We start from the raw sequence: 20,099 nt of genomic DNA, 5'->3' as shown, positions 1-20,099 counted from the left end.
CTGACATGTCTTCCTTCTTCCTTAACCAAGGTTTTCTACCCACGGTGGTTGACAGGGCCCTCAACTGTGTCCAGCCCAACTCCCACCCATCCGCCCCCACACCTTCCTCTCCCTCCCAGAACCATGATCGGGTTCCCCTTGTCCCCAATTATCACCCCACCAGCCTCTGCATTCAAAGGATCATCCTCCGCCATTTCCACCAACTCCAGCATGATGCCACCACCAAACACATCTTCCCTCCACCTCCCCAGTCGGCATTCCGTAGGAACTGTTCCCTCCGTGACACTCAGGTCCACTCCTCCATCACCCCCTACGCCTCGACCTCCTCCCACAGCACCTTCCCTGCAACCACAGAAGGTGCAACATCTGCTCCTTTACTTCCCCCCTCCTCATCGTCCAAGGGCCCAAACACTCATTTCAAGTGATGCAGCGCTTCACTTGCACTTCCCTCAATTTAGTCTACTGCATTCGCTGCTCCCAATGTGGTCTCCCCTACATTGGAGAGACCAAACGCAGACTGGGTGACCGCTTTGCGCAACACCTTCGGTCTGTCCACAAGCATGACCTAGACCTCCCTGTCACTTGCCATTTCAACACACCACCCTGCTCTCATGCCCACATGTCCATCCTTGGCCTGCTGCAATGTTCCAGTGAAGCTCAACGCAAACTGGAGGAACAGCACCTCATCTTCCGATTAGGCATTTTACAGCCTTCCGGACTGAATATTGAGTTCAACAATTTCAGATCATGAACTCTATCCTCCATCCTCACCCCTTTTTGATCCCCCTTTTTTCTAATATTATTATATTTTTTTATATATATATAATTCTTTTACCACTTATTTTTATGATTATTTTTAAAAGTTATTTCCATCCATTGTTTTATCTCCATCTTTTAGCATATTTTGATCCCTTACCCCCCACCCCCACTAAGGCCATCTGTCAAATGCTTGTCCTGCTTTCCACACTTAATGTCCCCATTAGCACATCCTTTAGCTAATATCATCACCGTCAACATCCCTCTGACCTTTTGTTTATGACATCTTTGGCAATCTCTCCTTTGCCTCTACCTATCACTGGCCCTCTATCCAGCTCCACCTGCCCCATCCCCCCTCAAACAGCTTATATTTCACCACATTTCTATTCCTCTTTAGTTCTGATGAAGAGTCATACGGACTCAAAACATTAACTCTGTCTTCCTGTCCACAGATGCTGTCAGACCTGCTGAGTTTTTCCAGCAATTTTTGTTTTTGTTACAGATTTCCAGTATCCGCAGCATTTCACTTTTATCTGAGACATGAGGCATGGAAACATCAACAACAGCAACAGACTCCACCTCGGGAGGTAGGATATGACAACCCAAAGACAGGCGACCAGCCATTGACTCTTAGCCATTCAGGGTAAAAAAAATCATTAAAACAGGAAAGGGGAAACTTTACTCTGAATCTAACCGCCCACCCCCCCACCCCCCCATCCCCTGCTGCACATCTGACTTGGAAATAATGAATGTCATGGGTGCCTGGCCATAATGTGATTGGGAGCTGCCTTAAGATGGTGTTTCCACTGGCTCTGAATCACTCCCTTGTTTTGTTTTTAACCTTTTTCTTTTTCTCAGAGGAGAATGTAGGACTTGGGGAGATAAAGAGTGGGCTTTTTATAAAGCCTTGTGCAATCTGCAGGAAAAGGCCTCAGTGATTTTTCTCTCTCTAGAGTCCAAATAAACCAGATCATCGACAGAAGAAACATGTCCATAAAAACGTTCCTGAACTTCCATCAGACCTTGCATTTAACCAACAGCTTGACTGATGCTTGTTTATAGTATGCTGTTCAGGCAAATATCCCACACACAATAAAGTACACATGGCAGAGTTTCTCATTAGTTTGTATTATTTTTGCCAAGCAACAGGTATTATTCAGATTTTCTCTCTTCCCCAGGCCATCTGTCTACGTTGTCTCCTTCCTCTAGAGAGAGCTGAACCCCACATACTCACCGTTGTGTAACACTGATCCCTATTGGATTGAGGCTTGTTCAGTCTCTTTTTCTGCAGCTAAACAAATTAGAGCTTAAATCCCCTAAAGCCCAGCGAACAACTGCCCCCTCAGAGACATACCTCCCCTCTGCAGCCCCATATAATTTAGTGAGATGGAAATAAGTTACATCCATCTCGATTTCTAACAGTGCAGTCACACTAAAAGTTTAACATCAATCTGAAGTGGTTTAGCATTGCATTGACATTAAACTCATGTGGTATTAATTCTGTTTTAAGACCAGATCTGGAAGGATATTACAGGGCAGAAGGAGCCCATTTCACCCATTGTTCTGACGCTGGCTCCTCGAAACAGCTATCCAGTTTTCTCCACTCTCCTGCTCCTTCCCACATCCATGAAAATGTTTCCTTTTCAAGGATATATTACACTGCACATTGTTATGATCTGGAATGTACTGCTCGAAAGGGTGGAAGTGGATAAAGTAGTAACTTCCAAGAGATTTGGCTAAATACTTGAGAAGGGCTACAGGGAAAGGGCAGGCTGAGTGGGACTAATTAGATTGCTCTTTCAAAGAGCTAGTACATGCATGGTAGGCCAAATTGCCTCTTTCTATGATGTATGATACCGCAACTCTGAATATCCAATTTCATTTTGAAAATTATTATTGAATCTGCTTCCACTGCCCTTTCAGGCAGCGTGTTCCAGGTCATAGCTCAATGTTTAAAATTTTCTCCATATCTCCCCTCTGGTTCTTTCACCAATTTTCTTAAATCCATGTTCTCTGGTTACCAGTAAATGCAGTAAGGTGTCCTCCACAGAGTCTCACTCCAGTAAAACCTCTTTCACACTCCCAGGTGGGATATGTTGCTTTTTTGTGTGTCCATCTTCTAGCTCTGTCATCCACACCCCTTTTTGACGATTACAAACTTGCTTGTTTCTGTATTTTACCTACACTGTCATGGTTATTGCTCCTCTGATTGGCTCTTTTTTGTTTTATCTAAGCCTCATTCTACACCCTCTTTCACATTCTTCCTCCTCCATGTATCCTTAGTTTGTTGATATTAAGATTTATCAAACTGTTTCCTTAGTCTCTCACAAAGCTTCAAAACCTTCCACACCCTTTTTTCTACATTCAGACAGTTCTATAAGATTTTAAAACCCAACCTTGGTGTCACTAAGTTCCTACTAACTAATTTATCCTTTCTTCTCTCCTACTCTCTTCAACCTTGGTGGCACCCTAATTGGCCCTTCAGACTTCAGTGTCCTTGAGCTAAGGAAGAGTAAAGACTACCACAGACCTAATCAATATCCAATTACCCCTGTTAGAAGATGCACATCAAGTGAGGTCAAAATCAGGTCAACTGTGATGTCTTGCGCAGTTGAACAACTTGCCTTTGTCAACTCCAGACTATTTCAAATGCTCGTGGCCAATTTTCCATCCTTAATAAACTTTAATACATCCAAATCTAAATGGCTGCAACCTCCTTAGTCCCAAAAGCTATCACTCCTGTCCTCGCTGACTTACATTATCCCCATTCCCCACCCCCCACCAATTTAAGATTCTCATCCTTATGTCTAAATCCTTTCATGGCCTTACTGCCCCCCTATTCACCAGCCCTATAACCCTCCTCCCTCTCCAAACTCAGTGACTCCAGCCTTGTGAATCGCACACTCCCTTTATTCAGCCACAAAGATCGTCCTCAGTCTTGCCCAGGCGCCATGTCCTGGAATCCCTCTTGAAACCCTTTGATTTCCTTTCCTCCTTTCAGAACGCTTTGACCAAGCTTTTAATAATGATTCCATAAGGCAATTGGGTGTAGGAGCAGAAGTAGGCCATTCGGCCCATTGAGTCTGCTCTGCCATTCAATGAGAGCGTGGCTGATCTGATAATCCTCAACTCAACTTTCCTGCCTTTTCTCCATAACCCTTGATTCCCTTACTGACTAAAAATCTGTCTATCTCAGCCTTGAATATACTTAACAAATCAGCCTCTACAGCCCTCCGCAGTAAAAAATTCCAGATTGACTACCCTCTGAGAGAAGCAATTCCTCCTCATCTCTGTTTTAAATGGGCACCCTTACTCTGAGATTATGCCCTCTGGTCCTAGACGCTCCCACAAGGGGAAACAACTTCTCAGCATCTACCTTGTCAAGACCCCTAAGAATCTTGGGCTGCATTCGGGCCTGGTGTCTTTAAGTGAGAAGAGAGGTTAGTGGAATGAGACTGTTCCCCAACAGCCACCCAACCCCCATTTAAACTGAGAAAGATACACGTCAGTGAACAAGCTATGCTGTGTGAGAGATACGAAGCGAGACAATAGAAAATACATCAAACAGATTAGATAAACTGAAGGTCCTGACCCTTGAGGAAACAAAGCTGATGAAGAGATTTGTGGGATATTGTTGGTGCTGCTTTGTGACCTTTCTATCTTTGAAGAATGAGCCTCAGTGATGTGCTACAGTGAATCAGTACAATACACAGGCAACAATATTAATAACCAAAATTACATGATTTTAAGTATTCAAAATCTGCGTATAAATATATAGCATTTGTCAATAATTATTATGGCATTTTCTTTCGCACTACAAGATGTTTAAGATCGAGTAAGGATGTCATCATTATCAACTCCGAGAGCTTATGTTAGCTGCCAGCATAAAGCTGAATAAAACTACGCTATGAAAGTTACAGTACAAAATAATGGGGGTTTCAAGGCAATGATCTAACTGAGGAGGTCTGATAGCAGCTATAATCTGCTCACGATTCAGTCTTCCAGTTTATGATTGCATTCAAACCCTCGATTAAATCCCAGTCTATAACTCACTCCTAGGCATCCATCGTTCCATATATAAACCAACCTGACCCTTCAATTAGATTCCAGTCTGTAATTCACTCCCAAGTACCTGTTATTCTATATATAAACTATCTAAATTCCTCGATTAAATTCCAGCCTGTAACTCACTGCTAGATATCCATTATTTTATATTTCAGCCATCTGAACCCTTTGATTCACTTGTAATTCATTCCACATTCTCATTATTCTACATATAAACCACTTGATTAGACTCAACAACACAAGAACAACAACTTGCATCTCTACAGCTCCTTTAACATAGAGCAATGCCCCAAGGCCCTTCACAGAAGCCTAATAAGGACAAAATAGGCACAGAGGCAGAGGAGGATCGGTGACCATAAGCTCAGTTAAAAAGAAAGGTTTGAATGAGGGTCTTCAAATAGGAGGGAGAGGTGGACAGGTTTAGAGAGGGAATTCCAAAGATTAAGACCTAATGGCTGAAGGTATGAATGGTGTGACGAAGGAAATCGGGGATGGACAAGAGGTCAGAATTGCAGGAGCACAGTGATCTTGGAAAGTTGTAGATCTGGAGAAGGTTACAAAGTTGGAGAGGGGAGAGGTCATGAAGGAATTTGAATACAAGGATGAGAAATTTAAAATTGAGGCTTTGGTGGACCACAAGTGACTTGGAAATATATCGCCGTTCCTTCACTGCCGCCGGGTCAAAATCCTGGAATTCCCTCCTTGTACCTACACCGCATGGACTGTAGCAGATCAAGAAAGCAGCTCATCACCACCTTCTCAAGGGCAACTAGGGATGAGCAACAGATGCTGGCAACCCCAAACACTTGATTACAATTTAGCCTGAAACTTACTCCATGGTATACACTGATTGATAATTATTGACTGAGAATAGCTTGAAGGAGTTATTGAGCTCTCCAGTGTAAGTGAGCTGTATCAGGGTGATCAGAGATTCAGTCATTAACCCCAGGTGCTTGAGCAGTTATAATTTAAACTGTATGCATATTAATTCATCTCCACAGCACAATAATGGCAGCCCAGTTCTAATGGATGTAAGTCTACAGTATCAAGCTGCCGAAGATTCAGCCTTAATTTGCAACCTTACCAAGGGTGCATTTATACGGCACCAAATAAAAGGAGAGAATTGCTGCTTTGGGTTTGGAGGGCTTATTTGCACTAAAGGGCTAATCCTTACATAGGTCTTTACTGCCTAATGGGGAGGATTTTTGGCTCGGCCAGCAGGCGGCGTACATCCTGACGTCACTGCGCGTCATTTAGATTTTCAGTTCGGCAGGCGCGCAGCCGGTCAAAGGCCTGTTAAGGCCATTAATTAACTAATTAAGGCTACTGAGGCTGCCTTCACATTTTTCATGGAACCTCATCCACGGGCGGGATGAGGTTTAATGAAGGGTTTATAAATAAAATACATTTTTTCATTAAAGTTCATTGACATGTTCCAGCTCATGTGACACTGTCACACGAGGGGGACATGTCTTAAAATTTTTATTTTTTTCTTTATTAAAAATTTTTTAAACTTGACACTTATCCTCTGTGCCGCGGGGGGATTTCTAAGCTCTTTGGCGTGCATGCACGAAAGAGCACACTCCTGACTCAGGGAGCACCGCCACTCCCCACCACCCACACAGGGAGCACCCAGCACTTCCGGGCATGCATCAGGCTGGGAGGACCTTAATTGGCCTGCCCACGTAAAATGGAGGCGTGGACCTGATCAGGGGCACTGATCAGTTCGCACCCACCCCCACACAAACCACCCCCGCCCCCACCGCCCCCCCCGCCCCCTGCCAAACCCCCCCCCCCCCCCCCCCCCCCCCCCCTCCCCCACTATGGGGGGAGAATTCTCTCCAATATTTATATCAGTTTCAGGTCAGAAACCATCATGTTTCTTGTAACTGGCAGCTGAAGTGAAGCCAAATACTTGCATTATTAAAACAAAAACAAAAAAAATCCCAGGATTTAAAATAGTTAAGTGGTTTGACAGAGAATTAAACAAAAACACTTTATCCCATGGGCACAGTGTAAACCTCACCTACGACTCTGCACTTTTGACCTGAACTGCAAAAGACCTTGTCTGCATTGTTGGCTGGGATCTGTAATGCCAGTGTGAAACTCCCACTGCTCTTGTGTAATGTGTAGTGAGATAGCTTGGACAAATCCCCGATAGTGCTTAACATCGCAGTGAAGTGGAAGGCTCTTGATGAACTTGGTATGCAAATGCAGCTCCCAGCACACCCTTTACTCCCACCCCCCGCTCCAACCTTCGAGGGAAGCCACAGTGGAGGAGTAGATCAAGCTCTGCGCCTACTCTTCTCTCTGACCTAGAGCTGTTTGATGCTAACAAAGGGGATGGGGTGAGAAAAAAAGCAATCCACTTCACATTGATACCCGTTAACTTCAAGTGCACAGACTCAATCTTTTATAGAGTTCAGTCGGTACTGCAGTACTATTGTGCTGGACCCAGCAACCCAGAATTTAACCCCATTGTCCAACAATACACAATAAATCCAGTCATTTGCAGCACCAGAAAGCTTCCAGATTGTGAAAATGCAAAAGGCTCATTAGTATCCTTCAAGGAATGAAGGGAATATGTCTCTCGTTCCATGGCTGATACTTAATTCTCGCTGAAGTTATAAAAAATAATCACTGGTAGAAGGCCCATCGCCAGATTCTTCACCAGCTTCTCATTGGCCAATTTCCCACTGGCTGGCACAGGCAAGATGGGCCAAATGGCCCTCCTTCTGTGCTGTATGATGCCATGATTCCATGATGCATCTCAAAGGATGTGGACAACACTGACCTAAGGTCACATACTTAAAAACAAGAAAATGGTCTGATGCAATACCACATGGATCAGAATAAACCACCAGTGTGTTGCCATGGCTCAGTTAGTAGGACACTCACTTCTGAGTCACAAGATTCTGGGTTCAAGTCCCACTCCAGGACATGAGCACAAAAATCAAGACTAAGACTTGAGTGTAGTACTGAGGGGATGTCCCTCAGATTGGACATCAAACTGGGATTCTGCCTGCCCCCTCAGTTGGGTACAAAAGGTCCCACGTCATTATTTTGAAGAGGAGCAGTGGAGTTCTCTCTGGCCAATATTTATCACAAAAACAGATTATCTGGTCATTGTCACATTGCTGTTTGTGGGAGCTTGCTGTGAGCAAATTGGTTGCCATGTTTCCTGCAAGTGACTCCTGTATACTTCAAAAGTACTTCATTGGCTGTAAAACATTTGTGAAAAGTACTACAGAAATGCTAGTCTTTCTTTTCCTTTTTCTTTCAGAAGATCCCAAGTGCAATTCTGGTCTATGCTGATCTCACTCACAGAGGTGTGGGGTATGACAATTGTTTCCATAATTGGGGGGGGGTGGGTGGGGGGGGAATCAACAGGGGCTCCCAATCTGGGTTGCTAAGCAATGACCTCCATAGGAAAATGTGCTTTTGTTGAATTGGCTAAGGAAGAATCAGAAACAGCTACGATACCCTCCAGGGTCAAATAGCCTTCCAACACTCTACCATGTGGTGACCTATCTGCACCGTCAGGAAAGCAGGAGAAGGGGGGAAATACAGGAGGCAGGTTGATCATGATGAAATATTAATATTTCAGTTGAAACAGATGTATATTCCTAGGTTTTTCTTCGTTGTTTACAAATCATTCATAGGTTAATCCCGAGTATCCCGAGTAATTTCATAGCTTGGCTTAGTGATAGTGTTTTCACCTCGAAGTCAGGAGGCTGTGGGTTTGAGTCCCATTCCAACCCTTGAGCTAGTAATCTAGGCTGACATTTCAGCATTATACTGAGGGGGTGCTGGACTGTCGGAGGTGAAGTCTTTCAGGCAAAACGCTTAATCGTGGCGTCCTCTGCTCGCTTGTTCAGATAAATATAAAAGTTCCCAGAGTACTAATCAAAAAGCAGAGAATTCTCCTGGTACCTTGGTCATATTCATCCTTCAAGCAACACAATCAAAACACCTCAACTAGACATTCATCACATCCTGCTATACACATATATTGGCTGCTGTGTTTGCCTGGACAAGAGTCCACTTCAAAAACTACTTCACTGCCTGTGAAGCTGTTTGGAAAGGCCTGAGGTTGCAGAAGGCAGTTAGATAAATAAGAAAGTATTTGCATTTCGATAGCACCAGTCCCAGCCTCACAGCCCAAAGCACTTTGCAGCCTGTGAAGTAACTTTGAACTACAGTAACTGTTGTCATGAGGAGGGGATACATGGCAGCCAATTTCTGCACAAGATCCAATAAACAGTAATGAAACAAATAATCAGGTTATTGGTTTTAGACATTAGTTAGCTGCTCTCTTGAATGGTGTCTTGCAATCATTTAATTTCACCCATGAGGAGAGCTGGGACCTCGTCACCAAGAACAGTGCAGCACTCCCTCAGTACTGCACTGGGAGCACTGGACTAGCTTTCTGCACTCAACTTTCTGGAGTGGAACTTGAACCTACAACCTTCTGGCTCAGAGGTGAGGGCGCTTCCCACTCAGTCGAGGTCGACGCCTAAATACAAGCCCTTTCTTTGCCCTAAGTACAAATGCAAGATAAATCTGTGCAGTCGCACACCTTTAACAGCTGAGAGTCCCATCAGTTTGCTGAACCCTAATCAACAGGCTGAATCTTGTGCCCTCCCCCATGGTGAGTTTGGAGGTGGGGAGTGCATTTCATCCAGTGGTGGGTGGGGGGCCCCGCCAGCTTCCTGCTTCCACACTGATTAAGTCGATGGCGGGAAGGCCCATTGACGGTCCTCCTGCCCCGCCGCCAACTGAGGCCCTTAATGGACGATTAAGGCCTGCTGCCGGGCCTCATCCTGCTGTCTTGGTAAACCAATGGCAGGCAGGGCCTGTCGCCACGCAGGGAACACGACAAGCAAACCTGTGTGGATTGCTTGTGGTCTCCCGGGGAGGGAGGGGGTCTCTCGTTCACTGCCTGATTGAGGTGATCTGGCATTGGGAATGGGTGGGGCCTGCTGAGAGCCACATCCCCTCCCTTGCTGCCAATCCTCTCCAAAACCCCCCTCCCCACAAAACCCCTTCCGCCATCACACACCTGTGGCCTGGTTCACTCTGCCATCCTGGGCCTCCGCTGGGTGTACTTCCTGCAGCTGCCACTGCCGCCCCAGTGGCACTGTTGAGCAAAAGGACTTCCCGCTCCCGGGTCCTGATCCCGTGAGAGGCCCACTAATGGCCTGTTCGTTGCCTGATTGGCTAGTAATTCAGCGGGTCTTCCCCAAACGAGGCAACATGGGTCTTTCGCCTGCTCTCCAGCTGCAGCCAGGGCCCCCATTGCTGCCATAAAGCACCTCTTCTCCAACATCTTTGGATGAAGAATACAGCACCATCAGGCTGCCTCAGTAAGCAAGGACATCAAGGAATGTGACAATGGATACATTTTCTTTGGCGCTTTCAAGATAACAAAAGGGACAAGCAAGGTAGATAGAAAAAAACTATTTCTGTTGGCTAGGGAGTCTGGGTCTGGGGGTGCAGCCTAAGAAATCACAGCCAGATCTTTCAGAAATGATGTTAGGAAACACTTCTAAATGCAGAGTGTGGCAGAAGTTTGAAACTCTCTTCTGCACACCCGTAGTTGTTGCTGGGTCAACTGACAACTTTACATCTGAGATTGATAGATTTTTGTTCACCAAAGGATATGGGGCAAAGGCAGGGCATATGTTAGGTCACAGATCAGCCATTAACTCATTGAATGGGCGGAACAGGCTCGGGGACTCTAGCCTTCTCCTGTTCCTACTGTGATCCACCAGCTGAAGTGACACACATTTGGGTTGGGGCATCAAATAAAAGATCAAACTCCCCTCGTGTGCCAGTGGACAAATGCACTGCCTGGTGGCGCACTGCACTGTTGAGGTCAATCGATTCCAGAATTCCTTCTCATTTGAGTTCACAGATCTTAGCTCAGGAAGAGTTAAGATAGCACAACGGCTTCAGCATCACTGGGTTCAGGATGTTTGGATGTTGGCTCAACTGTGATGCTCTTATCATAGAATCGCTCCCCACCTCCTAGTGTTTTAGCTGGTTAGTGAAGAACAGCCTCCCCAATTATATTAACAAGTTTGATTCAGTATGTAACAGTCAGAGGTCAGAAGGCTCCCAAATTTCATCTCTGTTCTTTGCTGAATTAACTGACCTCATTTGAGGTGGACATATGGGCCAGAATTTCGGGTCAGCGGGAGGGGGTGGGTCCCGCTTGCCGACACGTCAAATGACGCGCGGTGACCTCGGGCGTGTGTCTCGATGTCACCGCGCGTCATTCAGACCTTCAGTTCGGAGGACGCAGAGTCAGCTGCGCACCTGCCAAACTGTCAAAGATCTATTAAGGCCATTTAAAAACTAACTAAAGTACTTAACAGAGCTGCCCCTCCAACCTTAAGGTGGGCGGGCAGGCAAAGAACCCAGGCGGCCTTCGCATTTATCATGAAACCTCATCCACGGGCGGGCTGAGGTTTCATGAAGGATTTATAATTCAAACAATGTTTTTTATTAAAGTTCCAGCTCATTGATATGTCCCAGCTCATATGACACTGTCACATGAGGGGACATATCTTAAAAATATTTTTTTCTTTATTAAAATTTTTGATATTCAAACTGATCTCCCTGAGGCAGCTCCATGCTTCAGGGAGACTTCAGTGCTCTTTTGCACGCATGCTCGAAAGAGCCCAGGCCCCGACTCAGCCTCCTTCCCCCGCTCACACAGGGAGTGCTGAGCACTTCCTGGTGCGCGTCATGCTGGGCGGGGCCTTAATTGGCCCACCCACATCCGCTCCTGCCTAGCTCCCCCCCCAACAGGGAGAAAATTCTCCCCATGGGCATTAACAATTGGTTTCAGTATTCAAGCATTGGAAAAATCAGCTGTTCGCCACCTTGCATCATCCCGATGTGGACAATGGTCGAGGACAGTTAGACTTGGTTGTGACGCGCCTGTGGTCAAACAGTCCAGTGCATTCACTGTTAAGGGAGGCGTACCAAATCACAGCAAATTAATCAATGTTTCCGGGAGAATATAAATGGAGGTGAGAAAAATAAAGAAAAGTTTCTTGGTTTGAGGTACAACGAGACTCACTGAGCAAGATGCCCTCAAGAGTCAACATATTTAGGAGGTGAGGTGAGAAGATTGGGTTTGCTGGTGGGTTGACTCAAATCACAGGCTATGTACCTGTGTCAGAAAGATTGGAAATATTATAAATTTCAGTGGAATTTGTAGATAAAAATTCACCCTGGCTCAACCTCATATTGACCCCAATTTGTTTACAGCTCCCTTCGTCTCTGCTCCAAGATGTCACGAATATTTACTGCATATCACACAGGATGTATCAATATATTATGAGGGCTGAGTTGACCGGTAAGCACTCTCCCTCAGGGAGTTCTCATGGACAGCGATAATTTGTCTGGACAGCACAAATCACCTCGGTCTCCTCTTTTCAATTCTGACTCTATCCAGAAGATGCCAGGGTCAAATAATCCATGAGACTGCATGAGTTTTGTCATATTACTCAAGATCGTCTAATCATAGCAGGAGGGAGGCTCAATGCTAGCTGAATTACCCACTAGCAACAGTATCACGAACCTCTGGTACCGCCTACGTCAAGGATTCACTGCTCCGGCACTAAAGACTCCATTGCAAATATCAACAATTCTCAACTGTCAGTAAGGACCGTCCAAGATTTGAATACCGCTTCCACATCTGAGAAGGTTCTTTATAAACCTTTTTCATGCTCCAAGAAGGGAAAGGGAAAAAATCCATCCTCCATCGCTCCATTACAAATTGTTTTGTCTCCTGTTTTGTCACCACAAAGCATCATATTTCCGATCTCTCCTCTTGAGCTGTAAACAAATTGGGGTCAATATAAGGTCCAGGCAGGGTGAATTTTCCATCGAAATTTATAATATTTTCAATCTTTCTGACACAAGTCATAGCCAGTGATTCCGATTCAACCCACCACCAACCCCAATCTTCTCCCCTCATCTCCTAAGCATGCTGACTCTTGAGGGAATCTTGCTCTGTGGGTCTCGTTGTGCCTCATCCAAGAAACCTTTCTTTATTTTCCTCCTCTCCCTCTATATTCTCCCAGAAACACTGATTCATTTGCTGTGATTCGGTACGTCTTGAAGATCTTTGGCATGTCTTTCTATTGTTTTTACATTGGCTGGGAAGTTCTTTGAGAATGTGTTAATGAGAAAAGTAAATCCAAATTCTTTTCTTATGAACAAATCATAGACTTTCAGCAATGAGCCACAAATTTGAGAGATGGCTGAAAATCTTTCTTTCGAAGTGGCTGTGGGTTTTGCCATATTTTCTCATGCTAAAGAGCCATGGAGACAGAGCTACCCTGGCGTTTACCATGGTGGTGAGATACCGCCAAACATGGACTAGGAATCTGGCTCCATGTCTGGCTTTCTGCTCTAACCTCAATTAGGATGGGTGAAGGGGTATTACATGTGGCACTACAAAATGGGCTGGGAAGCAGCAACCCCCTTCAGAATCCACTTCTGTTCTCTGTCCAGAAATTCAGTCACCAACCCACCTACCAAACTCCCAGTTCAGGTCAGGATATCCAAATGGGCATGATTGGGCACACCTTCGACAGATGGAAAGCCTACCTTGGGCTCACACAACAACAATGGTAACATGGGTAAAGTCACAGGGGTCTGTGGGGTCAGCCATGACCTCAGTGAATGACAGAACAGGCTCAGGGGGCTCTTTTTTACTTGCTTATGGGATGTGGGTGTCACTGACTATGCCAGCATTTGCTGCCCATCTCTAATTTCCTCAAGAAGGTGGTGGTGAGCTGTCTTCTTGAACCGCTGCAGTCCATGTGGTGTAGGTACACCCACAGTGCTGTTAGGGAGGGAGTTCCAGGTTTTTGACCCAGCAACAATGAAGGAACGGTGATATATTTCCAAGTCAGGATGGTGAGTGACTTGGAGGGTAACTTCCAGGTGGTGGTGTTCCCATGCATCTGCTGCTCTTGTCCTTCTAGGTGGTAGAGGTCACAGGTTTGGAAGTTGATGTCGAAGGAGTCTTGGTGAGTTGCTGCAGTACATTTTGTAGATGGTACACCCTGCTGCTACCGTGCACCAGTGGTGGAGGGAGTGAATGTTTGTGGATGGGGTGCCAATCAAGGGGGCTGCTTTGTCCTGAATGGTGTCAAGCTTCTTGAGTGTTGTAGGAGGTGCACTCATCCAGGCAAGTGGAGAGTATTCCATCACACTCCTGACTTGTGACTTTTAGATGGTGGGCAGGCTTTGGGGAATCAGGAGGTGAGTTACTCTCTGCAGAATTCCCAGACTCTGGCCTGAGTGGCCGCCTCCTGTTCCCATCTTCTCGTGCGCAAACTCCAGCACAAGAAGAGAAAATTGTAAAAAAAAGCAAGCTGCAAATGTTCTGAACATAAAGCAGCCCACGAGCAGCAGACCAATTACAAGCCGCTGCTGTAATAGCAAGTAGAACAGGCTGAAATCCACTCACACAAATTAATATCCTTAAATGAAATGAAACTGAATGGCATTAATTCAAGACTTCAACTGGGGAAATAGGAAAATAAAATGAAAAACAAATGATTATATTGAGTGCAGTGTTGCTCAGAGCATTTAGCAGCTGAACATCCAATTCCTGATTAGCCATTTTTGTTCTTGCATGTTGATTGGGGGAACGGTTGGGGGAGCAGAGGCTGGGAATGGGACACGTTCTTTCTCAGGCTCCCCACATCACGTGCCCCTGGATCAGGAATAGCATGACACAGAGTAAAGCTCCCTCTGTCTCATCCCAGTATTGAGCCTCAGAGCAAAGTTCAAACCACATTGTCCCTAATGTGCCATTGACCAAAACTTCCGGGAACCTCACAACCGACACCGATTGGGCAGAAAACCACCCACTTACCTGCACATGTTGAAAATACTCCAAATTCTGACTCACGATGCAGAAGAAGTCCCTCAGCACAGGAATCCTCACAGAGAACAGCGAAGAGAATCTGCAAGGTAGATACACTACATTTTCATGGCACGAGGGGGAGGCGGTGTCATAGTGGTAATGTCATTGGACTAGTAATCCAGAGGGCCTGGCCAATGCTGTGGGAACACGGGTTCAAATCCCACCGCAGCAGCCAATGGAATTTAAGTTCAAATCATAAATCTGAAATTGAAAGCTTGCCTCAGTAATAGTGACCATGAAAGTATCGTTGATAGTCATAAAAAAATCCCATCTGGTTCACCTTTAGGGAAGGAAATTTGATGAAGTTGGACGGACCATCCAGCATCGACCTAGGAGCCGGAAACAACAACAGCAGCAATCACAGCCCTGTCTGTCCTCCTAACTAATGCCTGAGGGCTTGTGCCAAAATTTGGAGAGCTTTCTCACAAACTAGTCAAGCAACTGCCTGACATAGTCACACTCACAAAACATACCTTACAGATAAGCTCCCAGACACCACCATCACCATCCCTGTGGATGTCCTGACCCACCAGAGGTGACAGCACAGTGGTATGCAGTCGGGAGGGAGCTGCCCTGGGAGTCCTCAACATTAATTCCAGAACCTGTGAAGTCTCATGGCATGAGGTCAAACAGGGGCAAGAAAACCTCCTGCTCCTTAAACAGCACCTTGCAAACCAACGACTGCTACCACCTAGAAGGACAAGGACAGCAGACACATGGGGCCACCAGCACCTGGAAGTTCCCCTCCAAGTCACTCATATTCTGACTTGGATATATATCACTGTTCCTTCACTGTCACTGGATCAAAATTCTGGAACTCCCTCTCTAACAGCACTGTGGGTGCACCTACACCACATGGACTGCAGCAGTTCAGGTCAGGTCAGGTCAGGGGGGCGGTTTAGGGTATCTAGGGTTGTCAGCTGTATAGCTACCCAAGAATTAGACAAGGGTTCTTCTAACAGTTCCTGGGAACTATCCAGGTAAGTACGTTGGAACCATCCAAACTAACTCAGAGCCGGCTAGATTTTCAAAGCATCCCGGTGACATGGGGAATTGCTGTTTGGAAATTCTAACTTCCTGGACAGTTCCCAGGAAATCAGTGTGTTGAGACTTCCACAGCCTCCCAAAGTGCATCTTGGAGGGTATGTCTGGTCTCCGATGATACGGAGACCAGAAGATCTGAGCCATTGATTCCTATTCATATAATAGGTGTGCTGTGGGTCTCACAGAGAGAGACTATCACATGATTTAGACTTAGATACGAATTTTCATACAATATGGGCAAATGGTGGCCTAGAGATGTCACTGGTTTAGTAATCCAGAGGCCCAGGCTAATGCCTTGGGGACATGGGTTCAAATCCCAGCACGGCAACTAGAATTTAAACTCAATTAATAAAATCTAGAATGTAAAGCTAGGCTAGTAACGGTAACCATCATCAATTGTTGTGAAAGCCCATCTGTTTCCTTAACGCCCTTTAGGGAAGGAAATTTGCCGTCCTTACCCTGGTCTGGCCTACATGTGACTCCAGACCCACAGCAATGTGGTTGACTCTTAACTGCCCTCTGAAAAGGCCTAACAAGCCACTCAGTTCAAGGTCAATTAGGGATGAGCAATAAATGCTGGTCTTGCCTGTGATGCTCACACCCCATGAAAGAAGATTAAAACCTCTCAGAAATGGGTTAAGCCAGTGAGGGAATTCAGTTACATGAAGACACTAGCAAAGCTGGGGTTGTTCTCTTTAGATCGGAGGAGGTTAAGGGGAGGTGTTAATACAGGTGTTCAAAATTATGAAGAGCTTTGGTAGAGTAGAAAGGGAGAAAGAGTTTCCATTGGCAGGAAGGTTAGGAATCAAAGGACACAAATTTAAGATAATTAGCAAAAATAGCAAGGGATGGGAGAAGAATTTTATATGTTTTCTTTTATCCGACTAATTGTTACGATCTGGAATGCACTCGTTCGGTGGATTCAACAGGAACTTTTAAATGGGATCTGAACATGTGCTTAAAAAGAGAAAAAATTGCAGGGCCATGGGGAAAGAGAAAGGGAGTGCAAATAATTGATCATTCTTTCAGACAGCTGGCACAGGCGCAATGGGCCAAAAGGCACTAACTGAGTAACAAAACCTTTCAGACAAGTAAGTCCACCAGAGAGATCAGGTTCTCAGGTATAAAGCAGGTAGCAGAGATAATACAATTGGTCTGAGATCCAATGGCAGTGGAGAGGTTAAAAGAGTTCATCCAGGGTTCCTGCTCCTGTTTTCTATCCAGTGACTCGTGCTGGGAAGTGCGGGCGTGTGTGTATGGGTAAAGGGTGAGGACAAGATCAAGCCTGGCTATAGCGTACCCTTACATCTGCCAACACTCATTGGCACCTGAAGAATGGGCACTTTGGTAAGCCATTGAGACCTGCAGATCTACATCCCAGAGTGAAGCTGTGCCACCAAGAAGAGAGAATTGTTTTTGAGAACAACACTTTTGGTTGTTAACACCCTCCTCACCCAAAATCACTGCAAACGCACGTCCAGGACAAAGCAAGACCGAAAGAAATATCCCCTTGCACTGACAAACAAAGAGTCATTTGCATGTAAATGAAAACAGGCCAATACTGTCTTGACCCTATTCATTCAGTAGGTCAGTAGGGTAGCTGTGATGCAGAGAGACACCCAGCATTGCCTTATTACTGCGGAACTGCCACGCTGTCGATAAGTAGGCCTTGTGTGCACGTGCACAATGAATGACCAGGACTACTTCTTAATCACTTTCCACCCTTAAGGCAAAGACATCTGTTGGTGCAACAAAGATCAATTATGATGAGGACGTTCCACAAGCTGAACTCTCAGAGCTGCTTCTCTAATTCAACCTGAGTTCACTCCCTGACACTTACTCCATGGCTGCCCTGCTTGTTAACCCTTCCAAACCCAAAGAACAATACAACCTCTCCTCCATCCACCCCCTCCAGGGAAACTAGGACACAAGAATGTTTACGATACAGAAATGGTCATTAGATCCAACTTACCTGTCTGCTTTTGCTCTCAATCTCACCCACCTTCTCACTGCATTCCCTCCTCCTCAAACTGCCCCTCCACCCCAGAGGACATAGTTTAATCATATTGAAATGCTTGCACCACGCTTTCATTCACTGATGATATACAAGTTGGCTTGGACACCATCGCGTGTTTATTCTGTAGAGTGCATGGTTACTGACAGCTTCAAGCTCAGTCACTACATAAAAATTCTCCTTTTAGCCCAACAACAACTTGCATTTAGGAAGAAGGAAACTGGGTTAAAAAAAAAATCCATTCACTTTGGGGCTTGACACATCATCAAAATATCAGAAAATTCTGAAGTATTCAATTACATTTTGGGGGTGTGCAATGATTTTTATGTTGTAGGAATAGAGGAAGAATATATGAACACCAAGGGAAGGCACAAAGGACTTGCAAGCAACACAATGATAAACTGGACTCAGTTAAATTCAGTAGACAAAGGAAGAATAATGCTTCTTAATAATAATAAAGTAATGCTTTGAATTTGTTTCCTATATTGTCCACACATGACCCACTCAGTCGTGAGGAAGCCGTATTTGCTGGCACGTTAGTAACAATAAAACGGGATAAGCCCAAAAACAACAATGAGACTCTGACTCAAAAGAGAAAGTCTCAGTACAGAAAGTCATTGAATGATGATTTCCATTTCTCTGTTATTTCCTTTCATGCTACAATGGCGTTTATTTGTGCTAATTTATTTATAAAGCCATATTTGATGATTTATTGATTTAATGATTTCATTTTTACATTATTTATTTAATGACTTATTCATATATTCATGGATATTGTGATCCTCTGTTTTATAATTTATTTGACAACCTTAAATTTATTAAATAATTGAAAATCCCTCTACACAGCACCTTTTTAATAAATGTAAAATAATGAACTCATTGAGGAATATATTGTTTCCGAGTCTTTCCTTTTGTGAATTTTGTGCTCATTATGTTGAAGTGTGTCAGGGCTGGGAAAAAGAATACTCTCAACTTTCACACTCATCAGGAAGTGACTTTCCATGGGCTTTTTCCCATTCATCTGCTCTAACTTTGTCAAAGAGCAGTAGAGAATTTGGGATAACGGTAGAAAAACTGCATCTCTGCTGTCCTGCTGAAGTTGCTGCAGACAGTCCGACAGCAATTCCCTCAGAAATTCACTACCACCCTTTCAGCATCAAAAACTCGCAGCTCGGGGACATGGACAATCCTCAGTTGCCCCAGAGCCGGTCATGGTAGATGCTGCCTCCTTCTCCATAAATGCAGGGTTCAAGCACCCCCATGTTGCGACTGCAGAGCTTTCTATTAGGCCCTGCAGCACATCATCAAACACTGAATAGGGAGAAACTGGTTAGCAGTAATGTCACGGGACTAGTAACCCAGAGGCCCACGTGAATGCTCTGGGGACATGGGTTCAAATCACACCATGGCAGCTGGTGAAATTTAAGTTCAATTAATAAATCTGGAATATAAAACTAGTCTCTGTAACAGTGACTGTGCAACTATCATTAATTGTTGTAAAAACCCATCTGGTTCATTAATGTCCTTTAGGGAAGGAAATCTGCCTTAGGGAAGGTGATCTGGTCTACATGTGACTCCAGACCCTCAGCAATGTTGATTCTTAACTGCTGAGCAAGCCACTCAGTTCAAGGGCAATTAGGGATGGACAACAAATGCTGGGCTTTGCCACTGATGCCCACATCCCACAAAAGAATAAAGGAAAAGCAACAATTCCTTCAGAGCTCTAGTTTTGTCCTTGATATCTAGCTTAGATATTGATATTTGATTTGCTTTTTGCTGCTAGCACGTGAGGGAAGCAGCAGTTCAGGTACAGTATGATCAGACATAGAGTAAAGCTCCTACCACATCACCCTGACAATGACCCTCATACCCCGCCTTAGAATGATGCCCAACAGGGGAAACGATTTAATTTTACACCTACAGTACTTCCCGAATGAAGGTTGAATGCACTCACACTAAATTACTCAATGTAGCTTTTCCAGCAAGCATTAAAATAACCGAGTTAAAAATAATGATCAACTGAAGCTCACAGCAGAATAGTACAAGCAGACTAAGGTCAGGAATTTTAGAATGGCGGAGACTCCCTTCCCGTCATCCAAAGAGTCGGCGCCAAATGCACCCTCGCCGTGACTGGCTGCCACGCAGCCACTTAATGTTCCAGCTAGTGTTAATTGACTGCTGATGGGACTTCCGCCCCTCACTCCGGAGGAAGTCCTGCCTCATAAAGCCAGTGGCCAATCTGATTGGCTGGCAGCTCTCTAG

At 45.0% G+C, this 20,099-nt stretch overlaps 1 protein-coding gene across 1 annotated transcript in view; it reads right to left on the bottom strand.

The window, feature by feature from the left end:
• LOC121286867 (CUGBP Elav-like family member 4) overlaps positions 1 to 20,099 on the bottom strand; it is a 422,600-nt gene that overhangs the window by 278,429 nt on the left and 124,072 nt on the right. The window lies entirely within an intron of this gene.

The sequence above is a fragment of the Carcharodon carcharias genome, chromosome 14, assembly GCF_017639515.1.
Source record: "Carcharodon carcharias isolate sCarCar2 chromosome 14, sCarCar2.pri, whole genome shotgun sequence".
Classification (NCBI taxonomy): domain Eukaryota; kingdom Metazoa; phylum Chordata; class Chondrichthyes; order Lamniformes; family Lamnidae; genus Carcharodon; species Carcharodon carcharias.
The sequence above is the reverse complement of the archived record's forward strand: the minus strand, read 5'-3'. Positions and strand labels throughout refer to the sequence as shown.